Genomic DNA, 24,142 nt, shown 5'->3' with positions numbered 1-24,142 from the left:
ACGACTGCTGACTGGTCATCTGGTGCTTGGAGTCTTCCCTGATGTTCTGTTGGTGTCTCAGATGTCCTGTCTGTGTCCTGACGTTCCCTGCCTGGAGCCGTGTCTGTTGTCCAGAGTCCAGATGTCCTGCCTTTGTCCTAGATGTCCAGCCTGTGTCCAGATATGCAGTCCATGGTCCTGGTTGTCCAGTCGGTGTTTCAGAGTTGGTCCCACTCGTGTTCCTGGATGAACTCATCCTCCGTGCTTCTGGGGAGTCTACAGTCTACTTGTGTTCCTGGATGGGCTCCTCCTCCATTTTTCTGGGGAGTCTCCAGTCTTGTTTCTTGATGACAGCTCTGCCTATGTGTCTTGGATCTGAGCAGCCAATGTCCTGAGCTGCAGTGTCGATGTTCCTGGACCTGTTATGTCAACGTCTTGCTTGTGTCCCAATATCCGTCCTGTGCCCTGGGGTCCATCCGTTGATGACGTCTGTCTGAGGTCGGTGTCTGATGTTCTCCTGCTGTGCCTGCGCTACACCTGAGGCCTGAGAGAGAGTTCCTCTTGATATGCCTATGCCAGATGATCCTGGACTGCATCAATCCGTGATAACCTCTTGCCATCGTCTGACGTCTGATGACCTGTGATGTGCACCCTTCCTTGATGTGCGGAATCGGGAGCCTACATTGTTTTATCTTGTATTCTGTATGATGACTGTGTCTAAGAAAACTTTATGTTTCTTCATACCTGAAGTTGTGCGGTGTCATCTATTCCTGCATGTCACCACCTTGCCCACATGCTCAATTGCCACAGACCCCGGTCGCTGCCCTTCCCTAGTCCAGGTAGGCCAGGGTCCCCCTCTATGGTCTAGTGGGTCCACATTCCATTAACACCTGGGAAGCACGGGCCACGTTGTAGTGGCCTGGTGATGTGGGAGCGTAAGCTAACTTAGCTAAGCTGCATCCTCCGTTTGTGACTCCAGATAAGCATGAAAAAACAGGAGACCAGAAAGTGTACATGTTTCAAACACTTAGCAAATTTTAGCAATTCTTCAAAATTTCTTTACAAGTCTTAAAAAAAGGTACAAAAAGACAGACAATAAAGTGACACCCTTCAGCTACAATAGAACCAATATGTTGTATTTCTTTACAAATGTAAATGCTGGACAAAACATTTCTCCTCTGATACAGTTTATTTATATCTTCCCCTTGAGAAAGCGGCATTTACTAAAATATGTGAAATGTTTTGTGACTACCCATGCCTACTCCCTTTGTGTGTGGGTAAGATACCTTCCTTTATTAATGTATTGACTACCTTCTGTTTATTTAAACTATGTATTGGAAAAGTTCATTGTGCCCCATATGAACACTGACTAAGGTGCGTCCACTACATGAGATTTTGAGTTTGCTCAACTTGTTACCCTCACAGAATGGAAGATATTTATTGAATGTGGACGGTCCTTATGACCTGTATCAGGGAGCAATCTTTTGCCTGGTGACGTATTTGACACATTGACTATATTCCGAGGGGTCACTAATCTCTGGTTCCAGTTAAATATAACACGACCTAAGAGACAGATGTAGTGGCGGGAGTATGATCTAGATGTAGGGGGTGTGATCACTAAAATAAGGACTGAGATCCCTAATTCAGGCCCCATTCCCAATGAGATTAGTTTAAAGCAACAGAGACACCAGATGCAGCAAATGTTAGAATAATAAAATAAAATATATATTTTTACACAGATGTATGTATATATATATATAACCTCTCGTGTCTCCCCTTTTCCTCATAGTTTGTAAGCTTGCGAGCAGGGCCCTCATTCCTCCTGGTATCTATTTTGAACTGTGATTTCTGTTATGCTGTAATGTCTATTGTCTGTACAAATCCCCTCTATAAGTTGTAAAGCGCTGTGGAATATGGTGGTGCTATATAAATAAAAATTATATATATATATATATATATATATATATATATATATATATATATATATATATATATACATATACTGTATATATATAGTATAGATTGCCACAGTGCTCTGTGAGAAAAAGTGGAGACCACTCAAGACATAAAATTAACCAAACATCCAACCCATGGGATTAGCCAAGAATTTACAGGGTAGGAAATAAAATAATAATTATATTTATTGAATAGTTTTGGCAAAAGATTAAAAAGAAGAATAAGTAAAAAGACAATGTGCGCGTGTTCAGGACAAAAATATATATACAAAAGCCATAACAGAAAAGGCATACCCTGCTTATAAAGCACATGATAATAACCACAAGTCCAAAAGGATCTTAACTCCTTCATGACCTTGGGATTTTCCGTTTTTCCGCGTTCGTTTTTCGCTCCTCTCCTTCCCAGAGCCATAACTTTTTTATTTTTCCGTCAATATGGCCATGTGAGGGCTTATTTTTTGCAAAACAAGTTGTACTTTTGAACGACATCATTGGTTTTAGCATGTCATGTACTAGAAAACGGGAAAAAAAATTCCAAGTGCGGTGAAATTGCAAAAAAAGTGCAATCCCACACTTGTTTTTTGTTTGGCTTTTTTGCTAGGTTCACTAAATGCTAAAACTGACCTGCCATTATGATTCTCCAGGTCATTACCAGTTCATGGACACCTAACATGACTAGGTTATTTTTTATCTAAGTGGTGAAAAAAAATTCCAAACTGCTTAAAAAAAAAAAAATTGTGCCATTTTCCGATACCCGTAGCGTCTCCATTTTTCATGACCTGGGGTCGGTTGAGGGCTTATTTTTTGCGTGCCGAGCTAGCTTTTTTAATGATTCCATTTCGGTGCAGATACGTTCTTTTGATCGCCCGTTATTGCATTTTAATGCAATGTCGTGGCGACCAAAAAAACGTAATTCTGGCGTTTCTAATTTTTTTCTCGCTATGCTGTTTAGCGATCAGGTTAATGCTTTTTTTATTGTTAGACCGGGCGATTCTGAACGCGGCGATACCAAATATGTGTAGGTTTGATTTTTTTTTATTGATTTATTTTGAATGGGGCGAAAGGGGAGTGATTTAAACTTTTATATTATTTTTATTTTTTTCAATTTTTTTTATTTACTTTTTTTTTACTTTTGCCATGCTTCAATAGCCTCCATGGGAGGCTAGAAGCTGGCACAACTCGATCGCCTCCGCTACATAGCAGCAGAAATGCAGGTGTGCTATGAGCGCCGACCACAGGGTGGTGCTCACAGCTACCGGCGATCAGTAACCATAGAGGTCTCAAGGACCTCTATGGTTAGTCTGCAGAAGCATCACTGACCCCCGATCATGTGACGAGGGTCAGCGATGCGCCCGGCCGGAAGCACTGGTTAAATGCCGCTGCCAGCGTTTGACAGCGCTAGTTAATAGCGGTGGGTGAATCGCGATTTCACCCGCCGCTATTGCGGGCACATGTCAGCTGTACAAAACAACTGACATGTCCCAGCTTTGGTGCAGGCTCACTGCCGGAGCCCTGCATCAAAGAGGGGGATCTGACCTCTTACTATCCCGTCCGAGGTCAGAAAGGGGTTAATAAAAGTGTAAAAAAGAGCAAGGAATCAGAATTATGCAAATAACTAAATATAAAAAACTTTAAATTAAATCACACAAAAGTGCTTGTGCCATACTGTATATGTGCAGCAAACAAATGATTATACCACACAAAAAGTGCATATGCCATATATGTGCAACAAAAGACTATACCAGATGAATCGTAGGGCTAAATAAGATAGCTGAGTAACCATAAATAAAGTGCCCAAGTGCAAATAAGAAGTACTGAGAGAAACAGTAATGGTAATATACCTATAAGAAAAATGTGCTTTAAAGGATCACCAAATCCTGTAGCCACGCACACCCCGGCGCATGTTTCGGAAAAGCTTCCTTCATCAGGGTGTGGCTGGATGTAAGATTAGGCAGTTTATATATACTTGTAATTAGCACCGATATCCGTGCTGTGCGTGGTTGCCAGGAGGACCCGGAAGCTGCCTCGTCACGTGGCTGGACCCCCTAAGGAACTTATCTAGATGTGTGGTGAGCACTTTGAACCCCCAAGTACGCTGATTACCCATATGTGGGGGTAAACCACTGTTTGTGCGCATGGCAGAGCTCAGAAGGGAAGGAGTGCCATTTGACTTTTCAATGCAAAATTGGCTGGAATTGAGATGGGACGCCATGTCTCGTTTGGAGAGCCCCTGATGTGCCTAAACAGTGGAAACCCCCCAAAAGTGACACCATTTTGGAAAGTAGACCCCCTAAGGAACTTATCCAGATGTGTGGTGAGAACTTTTAACCCCCAAGTGCTTCACAGACATTTCAGCGCCTTCTGACTCTTTGTGAAGTCTTAGGGCAGAGGGCGCAATGACGTCACTACAGCCTGCCATCTGCCAAGAAATGCAGAGAGACAGAAGATGCTGAGGCGACCTCAGTAGCAGAGAAAGAGGAGAGGTAAGTTTTTGATTATTTATTTTGTATGTATGTAGCAATATAAAGGGCCATTATGCTGTATGGAGCATTATATGGGGCCATTACATACTGTATGGAGCACTATACAGAGCCAGTATATGCTGTATGAAGCAATATGTGGAGCCCATCATACTATATGGACCAATATATGGGGCCATTATACTGTTTGGAGCATTATATGGAGCCATTACATAATGCATGGAGCACTATATGGGTCCATTGCATACTGAATGGAGCACTATATGGGGACCATTATGCTATATGGAGCACTATATGGAGCCACTATTCTGTATGGAGCTTTATATGGGACCATTATATACTAAATGGAGTATTATATGGGGCCATTATATAATGCATGGAGCATTATATGCGGCCCATTATACTGTATGGAACATTATATGGGACCATTATATACTATATGGAACAATTCATGGGGCGTAATTTACTGTATGGAGCGAAACCGTCTAAATAAGATTAAAATCTCTGGGTCCAGATGGCATACTCCCACGAGTACTAAAAGAACTAAGTAATGTAATAGGCAAGCCACTATTTTTTATATTTAGGGACTCTATAGTGACGGGGTCTTTTCCACAAGACTGGCGCATACAAATGTGATACCAATATTCAAAACGGGCTCTAAAAGCGAACCTGGAAATTATAGGCCAGTAAGTTTAACCTCTATTGTTGATAAAATATTATGAAGGGTTTCTGAGGGATGTTATTCTGGATTATCTCAATGAGAATAACTGTTTGACTCCATATCAGCATGGGTTTATGAGGAATCGCTCCTGTCTAACCACTCTAATCAGTTTTTATGAAGAGCTAAGCTATAGACTGGACCAAGGTGAGTCATTGGACGTGGCATATCTTGATTTTTCCAAAGTGTTTGATTCCGTGCAACACAAGAGGTTGGTACACAAAATGAGAATGCTGGGTCTGGGGGAAAATGTGTGTGAATGGGTAAAGGAAAGATATATATCTTCGTACCATGTTAGCCAGTGGATAGAAAAATATCTCAATTCTAAATAGTTTGTAAATGGGTAAGTAACTGGCTTAGTGATAGAAAGCAGAGGGTGGTTATAAATGGTATATTGTCTATCTGGGTCGCTGTGAACAGTGGGGTACCGCAGGGGTCGGTGTTGGGACCTATTCTCTTCAACATATTCATTAACGATCTGGTAAAATGTTTACATTGTAAATGTAAAACATCGATAATTGCAGATGATACAAAACTATGTAAAGCAGTCAATATAAGAGAAGTTAGTATTCTGCTACAGATGGATCTGGATAAGTTGGAAAATGGTCCGAAAGGTGGCTGATGCTGTTTAACAATGATAAATGTAAGGTTATACACATGGGGAGAAGGAATCAATATCACCATTACACACTGAACGGGAAACCACGTGGTAAATCTGACATGGAGAAGGACTTGGGGATCCTAGTTAATGATAAACTTACCTGGAGCAGCTAGTGCCAGGCAGCGGCTGCCAAGGCAAACAGGATCAAGGGGTGCATTAAAAGAGGTCTGGATAAACATGATGAGAGCATTATACTGCCTCTGTAGAAATCGCTGGTTAGACCGCACATGGAGTGCTGTGTACAATTTTGGGCACCAGTGCTCAGGAAGATATAATGGAACTAGAGCGAGTACAAAGGAGAGCAACAAAATTAATAAAGGGGATGGGGGAACTACAATACCCAGAGAGATTAGCAAAATTAGGATTATTTAGTCTAGAAAAAAGATGACTGAGGGGCGATCTAATAACCATGTATAAATATATAAGGGACAATACAAATATCTCTCCGAGGATCTGTTTATATCAAGGAAGGTGACTGTCACAAGGGAGCATTCTCTGTGTCTGGAGGGGAGAAGGTTTTTCCACCAAAATAGAAGAGGATTCTTTACCGTTAGGCCAATGAGAATCTGGAATTCCTTGCCTGAGGAGGTGGTGATGGTGAACTCAGTCGAAGGGTTCAAGAGAGGCCTGGATATCTTCCTGAAGTGTAACAATATTGAATCTTAGAGTTATTAGGTTCTTTAGAAGGATGTAGATCTGGGGATTCATTTTGACGGAATATAGTCTGAACTGGGTGGACAAATATCTTTTTTCGGCCTTGCTAACTATGTTACTATTATAATGGGTGCATTATATTGTAAGAAGCATTCTATGGGGCCCACTATTCTGTATAGTGCATTCGATGGGGCCCATTACACTGTATAGAACACTATATGGGGCCATTAAGTGCTATTTGGTGCAATATATGTGGATCATTATACTGTATGGATCATTATATGGGGCCATTATACTTTATTGAATATTACATGGGGCCCATTATACTGTATGGAGCATTATATGGGCCCGTTATTCTGCACAGAGCATTAAATGAGGCCCATTATACTGTATGGAGCACTATGTGGGACCCATTATACTGTATGGAGCGCTATGTGGGGCCTGTTAAGATGTATAACTATGTGCTTAATTCTAAAACTCTGGGCAAAACCATCAATGAAAAAGACCTGAGTGTATGGGTGGATGACAAACTCATATTCAGTGGCCAGTGTCATGCAGCTGCTACAAAGGCAAATAAAATAATGGGATGCATTAAAAGAGGCATAGATGCTCATGAGGAGAACATAATTTTACCTCTATACAAGTCACTAGTTCGACCACACTTAGAATACTGTGCACAGTTCTGGTCTCCGGTGTATAAGAAAGACATAGCTGAACTGGAGTCGGTACAGAGAAGAGCGACCAAGGTTATTAGAGGACTAGGGGGTCTGCAATACCAAGACAGGTTATTACACTTGGGGCTATTTAGTTTGGAAAAACGAAGGTCAAGGGGTGATCTTATGTTAATGTATAAATATATGAGGGGACAGTACAAAGACCTTTCTGATGATCTTTTTAATCATAGACCTGAGACAGGGACAAGGGAGCATCTTCTACGTCTGGAGGAAAGAAGGTTTAAGATCATAACAGACGCAGATTCATTACTGTAAGAGCAGTGAGACTATGGAACTCTCTGCCTTATGATGTTGTAATGAGTGATTCATTACTTAAATTTAAGAGGGGACTGGATACCTTTCTGGAAAAGTATAATGTTACAGGGTATATACACTAGATTCCTTGATAGGGCGTTGATCCAGGGAACTAGTCTGATTGCCGTATGTGGCGTCGGGAAGGAATTTTTTTCCCCAAGGTGGAGCTAAAGGTACCGTTACACTAAACGACTTACCAACGATTACGACCAGCGATGCGATCGTTGGTAAGTCGTTGTGTGGTCGCTGGGGAGCTGTCACACAGACAGCTCTCTTCAGCGACCAACGATCAGGGGAATGACTTCGGCATCGTTGAAACTTTCTTCAATGATGCTGAAGTCCCCCTGCAGCACCCGGGTAACCAGGGTAAACATCGGGTTACTAAGTGCAGGGCCGCGCTTAGTAACCCGATATTTACCCTGGTTACCATTGTAAAAGTAAAAAAAAAAAAAACACTACATACTCACCTTCAGATGTCTGTCACGTCCCCCGCCGGCGGCTTCCCTGCACTGAATGTGTCAGCGCCGGCCGTAAAGCAGAGCACAGCGGTGACGTCACCGCTGTGCTCTGCTTTACGGCCGGCTGGCGCTGACACATTCAGTGCAGGAAAGCCGCCGGCGGGGGATGTGACAGACATCAGAAGGTGAGTATGTAGTGTTTTTTTTTTACTTTTACAATGGTAACCAGGGTAAATATCGGGTTACTAAGCGTGGCCCTGCGCTTAGTAACCTGATATTTACCCTGGTTACAAGTGAACACATTGCTGGATCGGTGTCACACACACTGATCCAGCGATGACAGCGGGTGATCAACGACGAAATAAAGTTCTGGACTTCTAGCTCCGACCAGCGATATCACAGCGGGATCCAGATTGCTGCTGCGTGTCAAACACAACGAGATCGCTATCCAGGACGCTGCAACGTCACGGATCGTCGTCGTTCTCGCTGCAAAGTCGCTTAGTGTGAAGGTACCTTTACTCTTTGCCACATGGTTTTTTTTTGCCTTCCTCTGGATCAACATGTTAGGGCATGTTAGGTTAGGCTATGGGTTGAACTAGATGGACTTATAGTCTTCCTTCAACCTTAATAACTATGTAACTATGTAACTATGTAATATTATACTGTATGGAGCAATATATGGGACCCATTATACTGTATGGAGCAATATATCGGCCCATAATAGTAAATGGAGCAAAATATGGTGCCCATGATACTGTATAGAGGACTATGTGGTGCCCATAATACTGTATGTAGGACTATGTGGTTTTCATAATACTGTATGGAGGACTATACTGTCCGGTCTAAAATGAAAAGTCTGCAGTTGCTTTGTTTGACTGCAGACTTTTGAATCCCCCAACGCATTCACTGTGCACTGTGAAGATTTGCTGGTTTCTGAGTTATTCTACAAGTAATGTAAGAAGTAAGTGAAATCTTTGGCTATACCTATATTTCTTAACTGTGCATCATAGATCTTGGTATGTGTTAAAGGGGCCCACTGAGACTCTTTCGCCCTTGGCCCACGGAAACCTGGAGCTGGACTTGACTAGATTACCTGACAGCAAAAGAATGGGAATGTGTCAAATATTTGGTCCTGTCTGCTAAAATTAAGTTTACCCTTCAGGGTATTACCAGGTCAGAACAAATATAAGTAAAATAAGTGAACTTAGAGACCCCAGAGAACCACTGTTGATGGGAAAGTTGGTGTCCACAAAGAGGGAGAGTGGGCTAAGCAGATAGGAACCCCCTTTTGGATACTAGACCCATAAGACAGTAGGTCCTGTGGTAAAGGTTATACCGTTTTCAAAAGGGGAAAACTGATATAGAAGGGTTAATATTATTGTAAGTTCTATATTTTGTGCAGCATTAATAAGTCTTGCAGTCTCATTTTATGTTTGCTAGTTTCTTAAGGTCTATTATTTGGCCTAATATTTTCCTATCTCATACATAATGTTTTGGGAAACTATGTGTTATGGGTATTTCTTAAAACAAAGATATAATAAGGTGAAGAACTCATACCATTTTCGTCAGAATGGGATGGCAAGTAGAAATTTACAATGGGAACTACATTTGTCTGTAAATGGTATAAGAAAAACTACTCACAGAAGAATAAACAGAACTGATTTGCTCACAGATCGTGTGTCTATTCCTTTCTCCAAGCTTTTGTAATTGTAAGGGTCTAGTTTCTTAATTTGATCTCCTCACTGGTGATCCCATAATCTGACTTTGGATCAGAAGAAAAACAGCTACAACAAAGCTGATGCAAAGTAGCTATGTGGTAAATGTTATTGATTAACTATTATCTATGCTGATATAACTATCTGGTTTAAGGGCATAAAAATTAAAGTATGAAAATTGCTAAATCTTCTTACTTCAAATATATTTCAATTATATTGACCAAAATTTACTACTAACAAAAAGTACAGTGTTACTGTGTGTCACGCAAAAACATTGTCATAACATTGTCACTGGGATATGCTGAAGCTTTCAAAAGTTGTTACCTCTTAAAAGAGTTCAAGTCCTCTATTTCTCTGAAGAGGCAATTTTCATACCTCATAAAATGACACTAGTCAGAATCATAATACGAGGCTCAGTTATTAAAGGGAACCTGTCACCCCCAAAATCGAGGGTGAGCTAAGCCCACCAGCATCAGGGGCTTATCTACAGCATTCTGTAATGCTGTAGATAAGCCCCCGATGTATCCTAAAAGATAAGAAAAAGAGGTTAGACTATACTCACCCAGGGGTGGTCCCGGTCCGGTCCGATGGGTGTCGCCTCCCATCTTCATCAGATGACGTCCTCTTCTGGACTTCATGCTGCGGCTCTGGCGCAGGCGTACTTTGTCTGCCCTGTTGAGGGCAGAGCAAAGTACTGCAGTGCGCAGGTGCCGGGCCTCTCTGACCTTTCCTGGCGCCTGGGCACTGCAGTACTTTGCTCTGCCCTCAACAGGGCAGACAAAGTATGCCTGCGCCGGAGCCGCAGCGTGAAGATGTCATCCTATGAAGATGGGGGGCCCCGGATCGGACCGCGACGCCCACCGGATCGGACCGCCCCTGGGTGAGTATAATCTAACCTCTTTTTCTCATCTTTACGATACATCAGGGGCTTATCTACAGCATTACAGAATGCTGTAGTTAAGCCCCTGATGCCGGTGGGCTTAGCTCACCCTCGATTTTGGGGTGACAGGTTCCCTTTAATGTACAAAGTGGCTCGGCCCTTAAGAGACTAATAACCACACAAAAGTTTGGTCACTGGCGACTTCTCCCAGCCCACTGCTCTAGAGTCTGTATTAATGCACAAGGGAAAGACCTATCAGTCACTGGCAGCAAGCGAGGAGAAGCTGCTAGCCCGCCTGTCCAACTAGCACTGGCAGTGTCCCCAGCGTCTACTAAACTATGTCTATCTGTGAAATGCTGAAATGTTTAAATGTTAAACATTCAGTAGCATGCAAATGTTTAGGGACCCCTGGTCAAAATTACTAGTAATGTAAACAGTTAAGCAAGTTGAAGAGGAAATGATGTCTAAAAGGCCTAAAGTTAAAAATGACACATTTCATTTGTTCCCCCCCAAAAAAAAAAAAAATGTCATTTTTTCATTTTAAAAATTATAAAAAAGGGTAATAGGCTAAGGCAAAAGTTTGGACACCCTTGGAGAGTAATGTGCTCAGATAACTGTGACCAAGGTTACAGACCTTAATTAGCTTGTTAGGGTTATGCCTTGTTCACTATAATCATTAGGAAATGCCACATAATGCAAATTTCCCACCTTTATAAAAACCCAGCCTCCTCTAACCTTGTGCCAAACATGGTAGACATGGGTTTTTCTAAGCAGCACCAAAACAGACAGGAAGAGGCAGTTGGAAGACAAGAGGGAGGAGGCGGGCAACTGTTCCACAGACTACTGACACTCCTGAATTTCTCCATGAAAGAGTTAGGTGTTCCCCAGTCTGGGACTTTTTCAAAGAGAGATCTGAGAGAAGCAAAATGGGCATTTGCAATCTGTGCCATGCCAAAATAAGCAGGGGCCTGATCACTAAGAACCTCACCAACACAAGCATAACCAGGCACATGTCCTCTAATCACCTGACTTGGTGGGTAGAACACCTGGGTGCACGATTGGTGCTATTGGGTGACACCACTGCCTCTTCCCCTGTGCTAGGTGCTTCCCAATCCCCTGTCTAAAACACTGGTGCAGATGCCTCCTGCCCTGCACCTGTCCTTGTTCATTCTGACTTACCATCATAAGGCACTTCCAAATCCTTGTTCCTACCACAGGTCTTGGAATGAAAAAAAAAGTTCCCAACCACTCACCAAGGGTCAAAATGCTAAATGGGCACATTTCCAGGCTGCTTGTCATGGAAATGTTGCCATTTAGGCTGGTTGACAGAGAGGATTTTCAGCCGTCCTTCGGTACTTGGTCCTCAGCCACCACTTTTTCTCCCGGTGTAGCATCTCCATCTTGTACCAGCACGTGTTCAGGAACATTACCAGTGCCCTTACCAACGCAATTACTGGTATTGTACACTTAACAACTGAAATGTTGACAAGTGCTTGTGGCCAGGGATGCTACATTTTCCTAACAGCACACTGAGTGAACATTGTGAAGGCTGGGACTGAGTGACACCCTGGCATGGTGCATGTGCTCCCAACACCGAGGATTGCTGGCTCTATTTCTATCAGGGTTTCCTCCACCTCCTACAGCAATTCCTGCAACCCTCCTGCTCCTCCTCATCCTCCATCTCCAATGTGGTATCTTAAAGCACGTCGTCCACATCAGCTGGGGATTTGAAGCTCTGCAGCACTGCAAGCGGAAACAGGCTCTGCTGATGCTAATTTGCCTAGGAGTCAAACTGCACACTGCAGTAGATCTACTTAAAGGAATAACAGACCAGACAGATCTGTGGTTTTTTACACTGAACCTTCAATGAGGCATGGTCGTGTATGATAATTGGCATAACTTGGTAACTGCTTGGCAAGCTCCAACACGTACCATGCTTGGCACACGCCCTCAACTTGGTAGTTCAGAGGTTTTTGATGTTATGGGTTATGGTTAGGGTTGGGATTAGGGTTGGTTGTGTATTGGGGTTAGGGTTGGGATTAGGGTTAGGGGTGTGTTGGGGTTAGGGTTGTGATTACGGTTATGGTTAGAGTTGGGATTAGAGTTAGGGGTGTGTTGGGGTTAGTGTTGGAGTTAGAATTGAGGGGTTTCCACTGTTTAGGCACATCAGGAGGTCTCCAATCATGACATGGCGCCACCATTGATTCCAGCCAATCTTGCATTCAAAAAGTCAAATGGTGCTCCCTCCCCTCCGAGCCCCGACGTGTGCCCAAACAGTGGTTTACCCAAACATATTGGGCATAAGCGTACTCAGGAAAAATTGTACAACAATTTTGGGGGTCCAATTTCTCCTATTACCCTTGTGAAAATAAAAAATTGCAGGCTAAAAAATAATTTTTGAGGAAAGAATAATGATTTTTTATTTTCATGGCTCTGCATTATAAACTTCTGTGAAGCACTTGGGGGTTCAAAGTGCTCACCACACTTCTAGAAAAGTTCCTTGGGGCCTCTAGTTTCCAAAATGGGGTCAATAGCAGTGGGGTTTCTACTGTTTAGGCACATCAGGGGCTCTGCAAACGTAACATGACACCCGCAGACCATTCCATCAAAGTCTGCATTCCAAAACATCACTACTTCTTTTCCGAGCTGTGCCATGCGCCCAAATAGTGGTTTACCCCCACATACGGGGTATGCGCGTATTCAGGACAAACTGGGCAACAACTGTTGGGGTCCAATTTCTCCTGTTACCCTTGTGAAAATAAAAAAATTGCAGGCTAAAAAATAATTTTTGTGGAAAGAAAAATGATTTTTTATTTTCATGGCTCTGCGTTATAAACTTCTGTGAAGCACTTGGGGGTTCAAAGTGCTCATCACTAGTGTTGAGCATTCCGATACTGCAAATATCGGGTATCGGCCGATATTTGCTGTATCGGAATTCCGATACCGAGTTCCGATATTTTTGCGATATCGGAAATCGGAATCGGAAGTGTGCGGTGCGTATGGTTCCCAGGGTCTGGAGGAGAGGAGACTCTCCTTCAGCCCCTGGGATCCATATTCATGTAAAAAATTAATAAAAATAAAAAATATTGATATACTCACCCCTCCGGCGGAGCCTGGCTCTTAGCGGTGCCTCCGTTCCTAAGAATGCAGGGCGTGAAGGACCTTCCATGACGTCGCGGCTTGTGATTGGTCACGTGAGCGGTCATGTGACCGCTCACGCGACCAATCACAAGCCGCGACGTCATCCTTCACTCCCTGCATTCTTAGGAACGGAGGCAGACGCTTGGACTGGTAAGAGCCGGGGCCGCCGGAGGGGTGAGTATATCAATATTTTTTATTTTTATTCTTTATTTTATACATGAATATGGATCCCAGGGCCTGAAGGAGAGTTTCCTCTCCTTCAGACCCTGGGAACCATTCCGATATTTTGTGTCCCTTTGATATGCTTTGGTATCGGGTATCAGCGATATCCGATATTTTTGGGATATCGGCCGATCCAATCCGATACCGATACCTTTGCATATCGGAAGGTATCGCTCAACACTACTCATCACACATCTAGATGAGTTCCTTGGGGGGTCTAGTTTCCAAAATCACTTGTGGGGGAGTTCAAATGTTTAGGCACACAGTGACTCTCCAAACGCGACATGATGACCGCTAACGATTGGAGCTAATTTTTCATTCAAAAAGTCAAATGGCGTTCCTTCCATTCCGAGCCTTGCCATGTGCCCAAACAGTGGTTTACCCCCACATGTGAGGTATCGGTGTACTCAGAAGAAATTGCCCAACACATTTTAAGATCCATTTTATCCTGTAGCCCATTAGAAAATGAAAAAATTGAGGCTAAAGGAATTTTTTTGTGAAAAAAAAGGACTTTTTCATTTTTACGGATCAATTAGTGAAGCACCTGGGGATTGAAAGTGCTCACTATGCATCTAGATAAGTTCCTTGGGGGGTCTAGGTTTCAAAATGGGGTCACTTGTGGGGGAACTGCAATCTTTAGGCACACAGGGGCTCTCCAAACACGACATGGTGTCCGCTAACAATTGGAGCTAATTTTTCATACAAAACGTCAAATTGCGCTCCTTCCCTTCCGAGCCTTGCCGTGTGCCCAAACAGTAGTTTACCCCCATATATGAGGTATCGGTGTACTCAGGAGAAATTGCCCAACAAATTTTAGGTTCCATTTTATCCTGCTACCCATGTGAAAACAAAAAAATTGAGGCTAAAATAATTTGTTTGTGAAAAAAAAGTACTTTTTCATTTTTACGGATCAATTTGTGAAGCACCTGGGGGTTGAAAGTGCTCAATATGTATCTACATAAGTTCCTTGGAGGGTCTAATTTCCAAAATGGGGTCACTTGTGGGGGAGCTCCAATTTTTAGGCACACAGGGGCTCTCCAAACGCGACATGGTGTCCGCTAAAGATTGGGGCAATTTTTTCATTCAAAAAGTAAAATGGCGCTTCTTCCCTTCTGAGCCCCGTCGTGCGCCCAAACAGTGATTCCCCCCACATATGGGGTATCGGCGTACACAGGACAAATTGTACAACAACTATCAGGGTCCAGTTTATCTTTTTACCCTTGGGAAAATTAAAAAATTTCTAAAATGTTAACTTTTTCCTTCCATGTTGCTTCTGCTGCTGTGAAGCACCTGAAGGGTTAATAAGCTTCTTGAATGTGGTTTTCAGCACTATGAGGGGTGCAGTTTTTAGAATGGTGTCACTTTTGGGTATTTTCAGCCATATAGACCCCTCAAAGTGACTTCAAATGTGAGGTGGCCCCTAAAAAAATGGTTTTGTAAATTTTGTTGTAAAAATGAGAAATCACTGCTCAAATTTTAACCCTTATAACTTCCTTGCAAAAAAAAAAAATTTGTTTCCAAAATTATGCTGATGTAAAGTAGACATGTGTGAAATGTTATTTATTAATTATTTTGTGTCACATAACTGTCTGGTTTAACAGAATAAAAATTCACAATTTGAAAATTGCAAAATTTTCGCCAAATTTCCATTTTTTTTCACAAATAAATGCAAAAATTATCGACCTAAATTTATCACTAACATGAAGCTCAATGTTAGGGGTCGAGTTCCCGCTTCTACACAGGGGGAATCTCAGGCAATCTCCGCTGCGGTCTCCCATTCTTCTTCTGCCACAGTGGAGACGTCAGTCCCAGCGTCTTGCTCAGTCTCACTCTGTGCAAAGGGTTACTGCTGGTTTTCCAGCTTCTGCCATTGAAGGCAGTGCTGGGCAGCGGCGAGCAGACGCTTTTGGGACTAAGTCCTGCTTTTCCTCCTCTGAGCATGCCCAGAGCAAGATCTCCCATTGGAGATCGAGGGTCACATGCTCAGATACTGCCGCAGATCCCATTGGTCCTCCAGGAAGGTCCTGAAGGTGCTCAACTTCTGTGCCAGCCTCCCATTGGTCCTTTTGGGAAGGTCCTGTACATGCTGCTGCTATAAAAGGTTTGCATGACCGCACGGCCATGCGCTAGTGTACATTTGAAAATGTATGTGTGTTTATGAGTGCAAGTCATTCTTTAAACATCCCCTCCCTTGTGTATGACTGTTCGCGAAAGGTGGATGTATGCTATCTAGCGCCCGGCTGAGCTATCAGCATCTAGCATAAGCTACAGTGTCTCAGCACAAAAACATACGTTACAGTGTCCTTTGCTGTGACCGCCAGTGCGGCGCTGTGCGTTATAAAGCGCTTTCCAACCCAAGCCTGGGTGGTTAGTGGCGTCCGCCAGTGCGGCACTGCTCGCACTCTTGTGCTTCAAACTTCTTTAGTTTACTCTGACACCCAGTTGTGGTGTCGAGCGCAAGTGGTCTAGACGAACCCAATCCCGTGTCTTGGAACTGGGTTCTGTGACCTCTTGCTTGCGCTCTTGGTGCGGTACTACGGCTCTGTGACGTAACAGAGTTCGTTTCTGCCGCCATATAGTGCCGCAATTTGCCAGCAGCGGGTTTTCTCCTGCACGGTAGACCCCGGACTGCGAGTGCACCTTATTATTTACTTGGTGCGCTCCGCCAGTCCTAACAGAACACTAGCGCCAGGGTCTGGCTAGTAAATGGCAGATGATCAGCTTCTACAGCGGTACATCCAGCAGCTGGAGGGTAGGTTGGTGGCTCTAGAGCGTACAACCTCAGCTGTGGATGTCACTGCAGTCGCTGTTCAGGCTGCAAATGTAGCTGCAGCCAGTTTGTCCGCTGCCACCCCTGCTCTGACTATTTCCCATCTCCCGCTTCCAGACAAGTTTGCTGGTGACAGTAAGCTATGTCGGGGATTCGTGAGCCAGTGCTCAATACATCTTGAGCTCCTGGATGCACGTTTTCCTACGGAACGGGCGAGAGTGGGATTTATTTTATCTCTTTTGTCGGGTAGGGCGTTGGAGTGGGCAACGCCGCTTTGGGAGCGTGATGATCGTGTGGTGTAGAGTGCTCCTCTATTCCTGGACGCTCTGAGGCAGGTCTTTTTGGGACCCCATGTCACCCACGATACCACGCTCCAATTGTTGGCAGTAACTCAGGGTTCGGCCATGGTCAGCCAGTTTGCCGTCCAATTCCGGACTCTAGCCTCTGAGCTAGAATGGCCAGATAAAGTTCTTATTCTGGTGTTCTGGAGAGGACTGGCAGACCATGTGAAGGACGCCTTGTCCACCAGGGAGTTTCCCGCCACACTAGAGGAGCTCATTTTTATATCTACCTGCATCGACCTCCGTTTTAACGAGTGGAGGTTAGAGCGGACCCAGTGTAGGCAGAGGTTTCAGCTGGCTCCCACCTTCGCCAGACCTCTAGAATCTCCTGTTCTGGCGTCTGACTCCCATGAGGCCATGGAGGTTTCTCGAGCGGAACCTAAGTCTCAGACTGCTCGAGTACATGTGGTTTGTAGAAATTGCCAACAAGGACATTATGCTAATAAATGTCCATGGCGGTCGGGTAAACGATCGCGTCTAGTAACCATTTGAGGGGGTTCACTAGACATAGCGGCGTTGTCCTTCAAAGGGACAATCATGTTGGGCCCATCCTCTCTAACAGTCGAGCTATGTGTGGATTCTGGGGCAGAGGGAAATTTCATGTCCTCTGCTTTTGCTCTGCGCCACGCAATACCTCTGGTGATGCTCGCCAAACTGATAACTATTAGAATAGTGAATGGGTCGACACTTCCTTTACACACCAGACTGTCCCTTTCACGTTGTCCATGTCCCCTTCCCACCAGGAGATTATTTCCCTTCTTGTCCTTCCCGAGGAAGGACACTGCTCGCACTCTTGTGCTTCAAACTTCTTTAGTTTATTCTGACACCTAGTTGTGGTGTCGAGCGCAAGTGGTCTAGACGAACCCAATCCCGTGTCTTGGAACTGGGTTCTGTGACCTCTTGCTTGCGCTCTTGGTGCGGTACTACGGCTCTGTGACGTAACAGAGTTCGTTTCTGCCGCCATATAGTGCCGCAATTTGCCAGCAGCGGGTTTTCTCCTGCACGGTAGACCCCGGACTGCGAATGCACCTTATTATTTACTTGGTGCGTTCCGCCAGTCCTAACAGAACACTAGCGCCAGGGTCTGGCTAGTAAATGGCAGATGATCAGCTTCTACAGTGGTACATCCAGCAGCTGGAGGGTAGGTTGGTGGCTCTAGAGCGTACAACCTCAGCTGTGGATGTCACTGCAGTCGCTGTTCAGGCTGCAAATGTAGCTGCAGCCAATTTGTCCGCTGCCACTCCTGCTCTGACTATTTCCCGTCTCCCGCTTCCAGACAAGTTTGCTGGTGACAGTAAGCTATGTCAGGGATTCGTGAGCCAGTGCTCAATACATCTTGAGCTCCTGGATGCACGTTTTCCTACGGAACGGGCGAAAGTGGGATCTATTTTATCTCTTTTGTCGGGTAGGGCGTTGGAGTGGGCAACGCCGCTTTGGGAGCGTGATGATCGTGTGGTGTAGAGTGCTCCTCTATTCCTGGACGCTCTGAGGCAGGTTTTTTGGGACCCCATGTCACCCACGCTACCGCGCTCCAATTGTTGGCAGTAACTCAGGGTTCGGCCATGGTCAGCCAGTTTGCCGTCCAATTCCGGACTCTAGCCTCTGAGCTAGAATGGCCAGATAAAGTTCTTATTCTGGTGTTTTGGAGAGGACTGGCAGACCATGTGAAGGACGCCTTGTCCACCAGGGAGATTCCCGCCACACTAGAGGAGCTCATTTCTATATCTACGCGCATCGACCTCCGTTTTAACGAGTGGAGGTTAGAGCAGACCCAGTGTAGGCAGAGGTTTCGGCTGGCTCCCACCTTCGCCAGACCTCTAGAATCTCCTGTTCTGGCGTCTGACTCCCATGAGGCCATGGAGGTTTCTCGAGCGGAACCTAAGTCTCAGACTGCTCGAGTACATGTGGTTTGTAGAAATTGCCAACAACAAGGATATTATGCTAATAAATGTCCACGGCGGTCGGGTAAACGATCGCGTCTAGTAACCATTTGAGGGGGTTCACTAGACATAGCGGCGTTGTCCTTCAAAGGGACAATCATGTTGGGCCCATCCTCTCTAACAGTCGAGCTATGTGTGGATTCTGGGGCAGAGGGAAATTTCATGTCCTCTGCTTTTGCTCTGCGCCACGCAATACCTCTGGTGATGCTCGCCAAACTGGTAACTATTAGAATAGTGAATGGGTCGACACTTCCTTTACACACCAGACTGTGCCTTTCACGTTGTCCATGTCCCCTTCCCACCAGGAGATTATTTCCCTTCTTGTCCTTCCCGAGGGAATGGATGAGATTCTGCTGGGAATACCCTGGCTCCGTTTCCACTCCCCATATATATATATTGGGAGGATATTGGGTTGGAGTGAGTCTTGTAAGGGCAGATGTGTGAGAGAGTGCATACAGGTTTCCACTACCGAGATACCCGCAGATCTTTCATCCCTTCCCAAGTGCTATTGGTGCTATGCAGACGTCTTCTCTGAAAAGGCTGCAGAGACCCTTCCGCCTCATCGCCCCTATGACTGTCCTATTGATTTCATGCCTGGAGCTGAACCTCCTTGGGGACGGGTCTATCCCCTCTCTCTCGCTAAGATGGAGGCTATGTCTCAATACATCCAGGAGAATTTGGCAATAGGGTTCATTAGGAAGTCAGTGTCACCTGCAGGGGCGGAGTTTTTCTTCGTGCAGAAGAGGAATGGGGAATTATGTCCATGCATCGATTACAGGGGTCTTAATGCCATCACCATTAAAAATAAGTACCCGTTGCCCCTGATTTCTGAGCTCTTTGACAGGCTAAGGGGAGCAAGGGTATTCACCAAATTAGATATGCGGGGTGCTTATAACTAGTGTTGAGCGATACCTTCCGATACTCAAAGGTATCGGTATCAGATGGTATCGGCCGATATCCAAAAAATATACCGATACCCGATACCAATGCAAGTCAATGGGACACAAGTATCGGAAGGTATCCTGGATGGTTCCCAGGGTCTGAAGGAGAGGAAACTCTCCTTCAGGCCCTGGGATCCATATTCATGTAAAAAATAAAGAATTAAAATAAAAAATATGGATATACTCACCCGTCCGGCGGCCCCTGGACCTTACCGATGTAACCGGCAGCCTCCGTTCCTAAGAATGAGGAGTGAAGGACCTTCGATGACGTCGTGGCTTGTGATTGGTCGCGTGACCACTCATGTGACCACTCACGCGACCAATCACAAGCCGCGACGTCATCGCAGGTCCTAAACTCATGGCATTCTTAGGAACGGAGGCTGCCGGTTACATTGGTAAGGTCCAGGGGCCGCCGGACAGGTGAGTATATCCATATTTTTTATTTTAATTCTTTATTTTTTACATGAATATGGATCCCAGGGCCTGAAGGAGAATTTCCTCTCCTCCAGACCCTGGGAACCATACACTGGGAACTTTCAATTCCGATTTCCGATATCACAAAAATATCGGAACTCGGTATCGGAATTCCGATACAGCAAATATCGGCTGATACCCGATACTTGCGGTATCGGAATGCTCAACACTACTTATAACCTGATTCGCATCCGTGAGGGGGACGAATGGAAGACGGCTTTTAATACCAGGGATGGGCACTATGAGTATCTGGTGATGCCCTTCGGGCTCTGTAATGCCCCAGTCGTTTTCCAAGACTTTGTCAATTATATCTTCCGGGATATGCTCTCCACCTCGGTCGTAGTCTATCTGGATGATATTCTCATCTTCTCTCCAGATATTGACTCCCACCGGAGAGATGTTGGCAGAGTCTTTGACCTCTTACGGGCTAATTTCCTCTATGCAAAGTTGGAGAAGTGTGTGTTTGAGCAGGAGTCTTTACCTTTCCTGGCTATATCATCTCTGCCCAGGGATTGGATAAGGATCCTGCCAAACTACAGGCTGTGATGGACTGGCAAGAACCCCATTCTCTTAAAGCGGTGCAGCGCTTTATGGGGTTCATTAATTACTATTGCCAGTTCATTCCCCACTTCTCAACTTTGGTAGCTTCCTTGGTAGCCCTCACCAAGAAGGGAGCAAATCCCAAATTGTGGTCTGAGGAGGTCTCCAAGGCCTTCACTTCTATTAAGTCTCATTTTGCTAGCGCTCCCATCCTACGTCATCCCGATGTTGATAAGCCATTCATAATAGAGGTGGATGCCTCATCCGTTGGTGCTGGAGCAGTCCTCTTCCAAAAGGATGCTCAAGGTCGGAAGCATCCTTGCTTCTTCTTCTCCAAGACCTTCACACCAGCTGAGAGGAATTATTCCATCGGGGATAGGGAGTTGCTAGCAATGAAGTTGGCTTTCTTGGAGTGGAGACATCTTTTGGAGGGAGCTCGCTTTCCCTTCCAAGTCTTCATGGACCACAAAAATTTGGTTTATTTACGTACAGCTCAGCGGCTGAATTCTCGTCAGGCCAAATGGTCCTTGTTCTTCTCCTGGTTCCACTTCACTCTTTATTATCTCGCTGGGGAGAACAACATTCGTGCTGACGCCCTCTCTCGCTCCGTTGTGTCATCTGAGGAGGAGGAAGGGGCGCCTCGGCTTATTGTCCCTTCTGAGAGCCTGAGAACCATAGCTCCGGTTTCGCTAGAGTCTGTGCCTCTGGGCAAGACTTTTGTACCTATTAATTTACGACCAGAGGTTCTCTCTTGGGCTCATTTGTCCAGAGTGGGTGGACACTTTGGGGCAAACAGGACATCTGAGCTGCTGGCGAGAACGTACTGGTGGCCACATATGGTCCGTGACGTCAGAGACTATGTTCGGGTGTGTGTCTCCTGCGCCAAAAATAAGTCTCCTCGACAACAGCCAGCTGGGTTATCATATCCCTTGCCGGTGGCAGACAGGCCCTGGGAGATGGTCGGGATGGACTTTGTGGTGGGTTTGCCCAAGTCTAGTGGCTGTACCATCATTTGGGTTATCACCGATTATTTTTCTAAAATGGTGCACTTGGTGCCGCTTCCACGGCTACCTTCTGCATGGGCCTTGGCAGCGTTGTTTATAAAACACATCTTCCACCTACGCAGTATGCCGGACAAAATTGTCAGTGACCGGGGTCCCCAGTTTGCGTCTCAGTTCTGGAGAGAGCTTTGTCATCTTCTCAGCATTGAGTTAAATCTCTCTTCTGCATATCATCCTAAGACGAATGGGTTGGTAAAGAGGGCCAACCAGACCTTGGTCACATATCTGCAACATTTTGTTTCAGCCAGGCAGGATGACTGGGCATCTTTGCTATCATGGGCAGAGTTTGCGCTGAAAAACGCTGTAGCCGACTCCACTGGACAGACTCCATTCCTCCTTAACGATGGTCAGAATCCGCGGGTACCTGTGCCCATGTCCATGTCTTCCGCCGACTCCATGGTGGCAGACTGGGCTGTGCAGTCATGGGACATTTGGGACCGAACTCAGGATGCCATTCAGGCCTCCAAGGAGAGAATGAGGACGTTCGCCGATGCACATCGGAGCCCCACTCCGACCTTTGCTCCTGGCGATTTAGTGTGGCTCTCTGCCCGTAACATCAGGCTGCTAGTTGAGTCCACTAAGTTTGCACCTCGCTACTTGGGTCCTTTCAAGGTCCTCAAACAGGTTAACCCTGTGGTCTACCGCTTAGCCCTTCTGCCACGCCTGGGTATCACCGACACCTTTCATGTGTCCCTCTTGAAGCCCGTATACATGTCCCGGTTTTCCGAGTCATCTGCCGGGACATCGGGCTCATCTATGGATGATTACGAGGTGAATGCTATTTTGTGGTGCAAGGTGGTACGTGGCAAAAAATTTTATTTGGTGGACTGGAAGGGTTGTGGTCCTGAGGACAGGTCCTGGGAGCCTGCTGAGCAAATTCGGGCTCCACAGCTCATTGCTGCCTTCGAGCGTAGCGAGGTCCTGTTAAATATGCTTATTTTGCACATTTATTTATATCAGGACTTAACCAGGTGTGTTATTTTTAAAAGAAAAATGTCGTCATATTCACATAAAAAGTATAGTGGTTTATTGATTGTCCATAGAAAAATCACTTTGCAGCAAAAACATAAAACAGATGAAAATAGTTACGAACGGATTGTCCATGTGTAGAGATCAGCATTAGTTACCCCTCTTTCCCAAGTTCTGAATGGAAGCCATCTGTCTGTGTGTCTGAAGTTTGAAGGTCATCACGGCTGCTACCAGTTGTTCCTTCTTCGTCTGTCGTCCATGATGATAGAGGCAGGAGGTGACAGTCCCACGTGACAAAAAGACCAACCCCCACCCTCCTAAGAAACGTTTATATATATGTTTCTACAGACCACGTGTTCCCCTTTATAAGGCGTTGACTTATGCTCTGAGCTCCTATATACATAAATAGCTTTTGTAACGTCAACAAGAAGCAATGTGCTCTGTACTGAATTGAGATTCAGAATAATTCAATAAATAATTAATATTTAACAGGTCCAAGGGGGGGCCCTGGGAGGGGGGGTAATGTTAGGGGTCGAGTTCTCGCTTCTACACAAGGAGAAACTCAGGCCATCTCCGCTGCGGTCTCCCATTCTTCTTCTGCCACAGTGGAGCCTGCTCAGCGGAGACGTCAGTCCCAGCTTCTTGCTCAGTCTCACTCTGTGCAAAGGGTTACTGCTGGTTTTCCATCTTCTGCCATTGAAGCCAGTGCTGGGCAGTGGCGAGCAGATGCTTTTGGGACTAAGTCCTGCTTTTCCTCTTCTGAGCATGCCCAGGGCAAGATCTCCCATTGGAGATCGAGGGTCACATGCTCAGACACTGCAGCAGATCCCATTGGTCCTCCAGGAAGGTCCTGAAGGTGCTCAACTTCTGTGGCAGCCTCCCATTGGTCCTTTTGGGAAGGTCCTGTACATGCTGCAGCTAGGAAGCTCTTGGAGAGCTTCCGCTATAAAAGGTTTGCATGGCCGCACTGCCATATGCTAGTATAGACTTATTATTGTGTGTGTGTGGATGTATGCCTGTCGATGGATGAAAGCTCCAAATCTTTCCCATCCCTAGTGTTGTTGACTGTTCACGAATGGTGGAAGCTACCTAGCGCCTGACAGTGCTATCCCACACAGGTAGCACACGATACAGCATCTGATAGCAGTGACCGCTAGTGCGGCGCCATGCGCTAATAGAGCGCTTTCCTGGCCCAAGTCTGGTGGTTAGTGGCGT

The sequence above is a fragment of the Ranitomeya variabilis genome, chromosome 1 (assembly GCF_051348905.1).
Source record: "Ranitomeya variabilis isolate aRanVar5 chromosome 1, aRanVar5.hap1, whole genome shotgun sequence".
NCBI lineage: Eukaryota > Metazoa > Chordata > Amphibia > Anura > Dendrobatidae > Ranitomeya > Ranitomeya variabilis.
The sequence above is the reverse complement of the archived record's forward strand: the minus strand, read 5'-3'. Positions refer to the sequence as shown.